We start from the raw sequence: 6,836 nt of genomic DNA on the forward strand, positions 1-6,836 counted from the left end.
CTAATGGATGTTTTAAAAATAGCCGTTGTTAGACACTAATTGCTCTGCTGGAACCTTTACTCATCCAGCATGTTTTTATTCTGCTTTTGAGTCCAGGCTTTTCACTGGCTGCCATCAGCCGCTTCCCTGTCTGAGGCTTCTCAGTTGGCTCAGAACTTTGCTGCAGACATACAGACGGTGTCTTCTTGGAGCTATTTGTGGAGATGTGCTGTTTCCCTCCGAGCTGCTGATTTTTATCATCATTCCTTAAACCCGAAGAGTGTGGCACTTCAGATGCTGTGCTGACCTCTAGTGACAAAGACAAAAGAAAAGTCTCTTTGCTTTTAACACCTGTGAATGCCAAAGCTTCCCCGTAGTTCTCCTTTCTGCAGTTTCCAGCCCAAACAAATCCATGAGGGTTTTATCTCTCCTCGAGTGTCTCTGCGTTTTGATGATACGTGCTTACATTTCTGCCCAGTTGTTGAACAGCTGCTGCTGAATCCCGAACTGCTGGTTGTGCAACAGGAGAATTTGATGGACATTCATTATTGTATTAATAATATGTTTTTACAACCTGCTGATACTCCGTTTATGGAATCATAGAATCCTTAAGATTGGAAAAGACCCCTCAGATCCTCTTGTCCAACTGTCAGCCCATCCCTCAGTGCCACAGCTCCCCTTTTCTTGAAACCCTCCGGGGTGGCGGCTCCACCACCTCCCTGGGCAGTGTGTTACGATGCTACAAGAAAATGATTTATGTAAAGCTAACTTAACCCCCAGAACTCAGAGTTTGAAAACATTGATGTGAATCTTCCTTTCGTCCCTTAAGTACAGATATGCTTTAATTCACGTTTTGCATTGCCAGTGGGGGACTTGAAAGGGTTTGGTGAAATAATATTTGTTCTGAGACACAGAAGAAATTTGTATGAGCAGATTGCTCCAATACTGTTAGATCTCTTTCAAAAGGTTTTAAACGCTTTCTTTGGCACTGTTTTGATTGTATTTATTTATTTTTTTTACTTCTGTAGAGTTAGAAAAATGTGTCTTTCTTCCTGTTTTGTGAGCTGAGTTACTCACTGTATGAGTCCCCAGAAATCAGAAGAGTTGCGCCAAAATCAGATGAGAAAATGTTAACACAGAGTAACAGACAGTGTTAATACAGAAGAACAAAGAGAAGGAATGTCGGGGAAAATTTCAAGGAATGGAAGGTATGAAATTAGAAGTGTAAGGGAATGGGGAGAGCTGCTGCAGGGACCTTTCTGGTCTGCTCTCCAGGCTGATGAGACCATGCACAGGGAGCCCTTGCTCAGGGTCTTCGCGCTTGAGCCCAGTGTGTCACCAAGTGTCTTGGAGCTGTTCTGAGTTAGGCATTTAGACAGGAAAATACTTAGCATTACATTTTCCTGGCCTGTCTTCCTTATGGTGCGTGTTTGTGAGTGTTTTGTTTAAGTCTAGTATGTGGTAGATGTAATGTTTGTAGCTAGTGCTCAAACCTATACCAAGTTTTACGGGATGAAGTAAGGGCCAGCTTGGCTGGAAGCAGTTATTGCTGCCCTGTGGTGGAATCACCCAATACCAGACCTGTTACCAGATGTTAACACATCGTGCATCCAGCCATATGTACTAACTTATTTCCTTCAATAGTGAAACCCTCAAAAGCTTCTTAACATTAATCAGCTTTGTTTTATATTCAGCGTGCTGAAGTGGGATAGCATTGCAACAAGCCATGCAGTTAATGTAGTTCTTTAGTGTTCTGAAAAATGACCTTTAAGCTAGAGCAAACGTGAATGAAAGTTCCACGTTCATTCAGCTCTCTGTTGCAAAAACCAAATGATTTCCCTTTCCTTTCTTGATTTATTTTTGAAACTTCCTTATCCTGTGTTTGCTGTGTGGCTCCATTTGGTGATGTTGCAGGCCAGAGTACGTTAACTGCTAAAAGCACCCTTGAAACTCCTTGCTTATGGTAAAAGAAGGCAAACACGCACGTTGCAGCTCTCTGGGTAGTTTTGAGAAGAATATAAATATGACATGGCGGCGGTATCCTCTGTTTCTATGAGGTGAGAGAACGGTGTGAGATGATGCGATACTCGTGACGGATGTGATCATCTTACTTTGGCAGAAGATGTGTCTCAGCACCGGATAGTAGCTATCACTTTCACCACATGCCACATCTGTGTTTGGAGACTGAAAACTACTTTGTGGATGCCTGTACCAGTAAACAGGAAGAAATTAGTGCATGGGAGGCTGAGGCTTTGATTGTGAGCAGATGACAGGCTATGCCAGAGGGACGGGAGTATCAGTGGAAAGGAGTATCAAATGGGACAGAAAATAGGGAATGCTTTTGTGTATGGCTGCCTGCAGCAAGGAGGGTGAGCATGGATCCAGGGAACAGTGCCCACTTGTAGCACACGAGGGACCATTGAAATGACTGGAAAATTGACTTAATTTTAAAGTGGAAGTAGACTGTCTTCGGCTGGGGATATTGGAACAGGTCCTACCCACCCTTTGGGGCAGTTACTTCCTGGGTGAGATGTGGCATAAATGAAACTTTCATTGTGAAAAAATTAATAAAAATATTGCTTAGCTGTATTCAAATCTTTCCTGCCAGAGACGTTCCTCATCAAACACTCATGGTGGGATTCTTCAGAAGAGCTTGGCACAGCCTTTGCTCTGCCACTGAACTCCATGGAGGTGCCACAGGTTTAGTGGGAGGACAAGCTAAATCAATATGGAGCGCTTTGGAAAATCCAGTCCGGAACGGATCCTGGCAGCATAACTAGATAGGGATCGGAGGTGATGCTGAAATTGTCACGTAGAAATTTTCCATGCTGGCTAACAGTATCCTCTTCGTCCCCTCTGGTTTAGAACTAATGGAAAGCAGTGTGTGGAGAAGCATGACTTTCGGGGAAAGGAAAATCAGCATCGAAAGTAATAAAAATATCCGAATTTCCTCCCTCCTCTGTGCCTTTCGTCAGGACAAAGGCTTCACTGCAGAACTTTCCTTCTAACCTGAGATTGCTGCTTAACTCTTCAAGTACATAGCGCGTAGTGCTCCTTCAGGACAGGATACTGCTGAGGTGAGCTGAGCAGATCTGTGTCTTCCCAGAGTGAAAGGTATGCTCCTGGCACTTTCTCAGATGTGGGAGAGGAAGGGGAAGAGCGTCATAGAATTACAGAATGGCTTGGGTTGGAAGGGACCTTAAAGATCATCTAGTTTCAACCCCCGCTACGCATCCCCTCTGTCAGATTGCCTGTCTTACATAGGAATAGGGCACAGAGGCTGCTGTATCAGATCACATCCTCTTGACGTGGAAAAAATGTAGTTTGGAAGGGACCTCTGGAGGCCTCTAGTACAATCTTCCACTTCAGGCAGGGCAAGCTTCAGAGTTTGGTGAGGCTGCACAGCTGCTGAGATGCAGGGATATATTCCCAGCTTGGCATGCAAACACAGCCTTTGCCAGCTGTGGAGTGGTGACCCAGGAGGCTCCAGGTTTTGTGGTTCTCCTGCTGTGAATGCAGTGACTGCAGCCCAGTCCTTTGGCATTTTCCACGGCTGCTGCTGTTCTCTTACAAGCTGATGTTGTCGTCACTCAAGGGGAAGTCTTCGGCAAACTGCTCATTTTCCTCATTCACTCACCGTTACGAATTCTGCTTCTCTTTTGGACACATCACATAGATTTCCTAGGTAAATTTCAGATCTTCTGATAGGAAAAAGCTGTACAAATAACGAATTACGATTTCAGAAATGAGGAGCAGCCTCTGTGACGTATAGCCAATTCACCTCTTTTTTTTGCTTGAACGGCTCCTTTGGCCAGCTTGGTGCTGGAGTCCCCACAGCAAGAACAAACTGCTCTTCAAAGTGGGTGGCATTACTGAAGAACAATACTGTAGTCTCTTTGAGAGGCAGCAGTGGGGCTTTTAAGTTTGATGTGTACTTTGAAGGCGTGCGCTGTGGTTCAGTTGGTGGCCAGGACCGGCCCATGCCGTGCTCTAATGGGGTCTTATCACCTTTCCTTTTGAAAAACTGGGAGGGAATGCCAAAGCCAGGATTCTCTCTGCTGCCGCAGCTGCCATGTGGACGTCCCTGCAGGGGCAGTGAGGGATTCAAACTGGATCAATGTGAGCTAATGTTCATGACAACCGTTTGGGGCCCTTAGTGTTTTGGGACTTCTCCTAGTCAGGAATTTGTCTATGTCAGTTGCCACTGAGCAGCCAAATATTTTCATAACTGCCAATTTTGTCTCTTGGATTCAAGCAATTTTTCCTGCTGCGACAGTGTTTTTCCCAAGGAATATTAGTGATCACTTTGAATACTGTTTTAATTTTGGCTATTTTTTCACTGACTAGCATCCTGACATGAAAGTATCTGTCCATATCGAGTGTCTAAGTGAAATGCCTCTGTCACTTCAGTGCCATAGTGCCTTTGTTCTCCTTAGCACAGTAGCAGAATTCAGTTTTAACCACATCAGCAATCTTGTAACACCACTTCTGTAGCAAGGAAATGGCTGGCTGGAAAAGGACTAACTTTAAAAGAAAAAAAAAAGGGTCCATATGGGTATAAAAAGTGTTGGTGCCATTTGGTATAAATTGTAATCAGTTCCAGACTGCTGCACTCAGAAACTTGAATCAAGGAATTGTACTTAGTGGTTTTTGTATTTCTAGGGTTCTCACCTAAACCACAGCTCTTGTAACCAGTAAATGGCTACAGCCACGGTGTCCAATCCCTGCTCTTAATGATGTAAAGAAAATGTTTGTTCAACTATGAATTGAAATTGTATTCCTGGGCCCTGCAGCTTTTCAGGTGAAGTGCCAGAACCAGTCACGCTACACTGGGGCAAAGTAGGTGGGCTCAGGGCCTGGCTTCAGATAAACTGGATTTCACTTAATTCCTTCAATTGTATTTTGTTTAAGGTACTTCTGAAGGCCCGGAGCCAGTCAACATGGGAAGAACACTGGGATCTGAATGGGATTTAGGCTGGTTGGTATGCTTTTGGCTCCCTCTTTGTGTTTGTCTTAAGTAAGATGTGAAACGAGGCAAGAGGAAAAGGCAGAAACATGCAGAAAGTAGTTTGCTCATGTAATGTCGGCAGTGGTTAAGTGTAGATTTAATGAGGCTGTTGAACCAGCATATTTCCAAGCTGGAGGCATGGCTTGGGTCAAGTGCTGCACCTTTGAGTCAGGCAGGCAAGATAGAAGGAAACACACCAAGATCTCTGCTGTGTGCTGCTGCTAACAGCAACGGATAGGCTAAAAGGTCATTGAGGCATGGGTTGTCTGGTTGGTTTGTTTGGGGTTTTTTGGACGCAGAGTGAGTGTGAGTCTGTACGAACCTACTGTTAGTGGTAGCTTTTAACCCTGTGACCAGTTTCAGCCATGTGTGTAAGACAGGACCAGAAGGACGGTAGTTTGAGGCCTTTGCACTTTAATGAACAGCTAAAAAGCAGCAACGCTTGCTGTGAGCAGGGCTGGCTGTTGGCGTGGCAGTGGCTGCATCACTGCTAGTGTGGCTGTCAGCCCTTGCTGGACCCCAGCTGCAGACCTGTGCCTGGTGGGCAGGGAGACGCAAGGAGCTGGAGCTGGCCTGCTGAGGGGAGCTGTGGGCAAAGGCTGTAGGAAAGCAGGCTTTGTTTTAGTGTCCTTGCTCACAGAATGACTTGGGTTTGCGTTTGCCCTCTGAAGTAACAAAGCAACTTGGAGTGTATATTGTTTGAGAATGGCAAACTCCCAGGCTATTCTAAACTTGTTGTTTTAAAAAGATGCAATAAATCAGCAAGGAGCCGATCCTGTGGCTCAGAATTACATGCTCCGCACAGTGTTTGTCCTGAAGCAAAGTCTTCTAAGGGTACTGAAATTTAACTGTTATTTCCTCAGTTGTCACACTGGGATCCTCCAGGGAACAGAAGAGACTCACACTGCCATCCTGACTCCCTAGCTGGGGAAGGATTGGAGCAGTAGTGAGATGTGGGAAGCCTGAGGCTGTGGTGCTGGCTGTGACGGCAGCTTTGGGATGTAAGCCAGCTTTCAAAGATGAGCCCAGCCCATTTCTGAGGCAGGAGGAGGCCATCCAGGGGAGGGAGAGTGGGGAATGCTGGCTTGTCTCTGAATTTTCCCGACAGCCAAATGCAGAACAGAACTCTTTGATCCAAATTTCAGGGTAACACCTTTCAGGAAGAACTCCTTTTAACAAGGATTGTCAAAGATGAGAATATAATCCAATGTGAAAGTACTCAGCTCTTTGCAGCATCGTTCTAGAACATGGTGATGATGGGATGCTCATAAAAGTTTGGGGAAAAGCCACAGATCTTCAGGAGAGTGTAGCTTCTTTGCATGTGAAAGAGCTGCTCTGTCCTCAGAGGTACAGCTCCCTTTTGTTACCTTGCCTTCAGTTTCTCCACTTTAAATTCTTGAGCATCTGTTTCAGGCACTCCTCTGCTTCTTGAGGATACGTGGGTTTGCACAAAAAAGAAGGATGCAATAAGCCCCGGCAACAGTCCTTTCAATGAAAGGAAGGTACTGGAAACCTTGGAGGCAGATTTGCTTAGTGTACAGAGCTACGTAGGGAGGGAGACCGATTCAGTGAGACAGTTACTGAGTTCTGAATCCTGCTCAGATACGGAATGGGTTCTCTTGCATTTCAGGGTGCCTCTTTTTAATGAAGTGGTGGACTCAGCTCCTGTGGGCAAATCATCATTGATAAGGAGAGACAAAGAGACACACCGTATGTGAATTTTCAACCGTCTTCACAGAAAAGAACTTCCATCAATACCTTAAACAGAAGTTGACTGGAAGGAAGCCACAGCAGTATGTTAAGAGCTTTCACTGGGTATGTCTCAGCCATAACTCTATATACTGGTTTT

The 6,836-nt window shown here is 45.2% G+C and overlaps 1 long non-coding RNA gene across 1 annotated transcript in view; it reads left to right on the top strand.

The window, feature by feature from the left end:
- LOC107052897 overlaps positions 1–6,836 on the top strand; it is a 100,236-nt gene that overhangs the window by 55,805 nt on the left and 37,595 nt on the right. The window contains exons 5-6 of the long non-coding RNA XR_001465696.4: positions 4,891–4,957; positions 6,618–6,802. This is a non-coding gene — a long non-coding RNA (uncharacterized LOC107052897). The remainder of the gene's footprint in view (positions 1–4,890; positions 4,958–6,617; positions 6,803–6,836) is intronic.

Source organism: Gallus gallus, chromosome 3 (assembly GCF_016699485.2).
Source record: "Gallus gallus isolate bGalGal1 chromosome 3, bGalGal1.mat.broiler.GRCg7b, whole genome shotgun sequence".
Classification (NCBI taxonomy): Eukaryota; Metazoa; Chordata; class Aves; order Galliformes; family Phasianidae; genus Gallus; species Gallus gallus.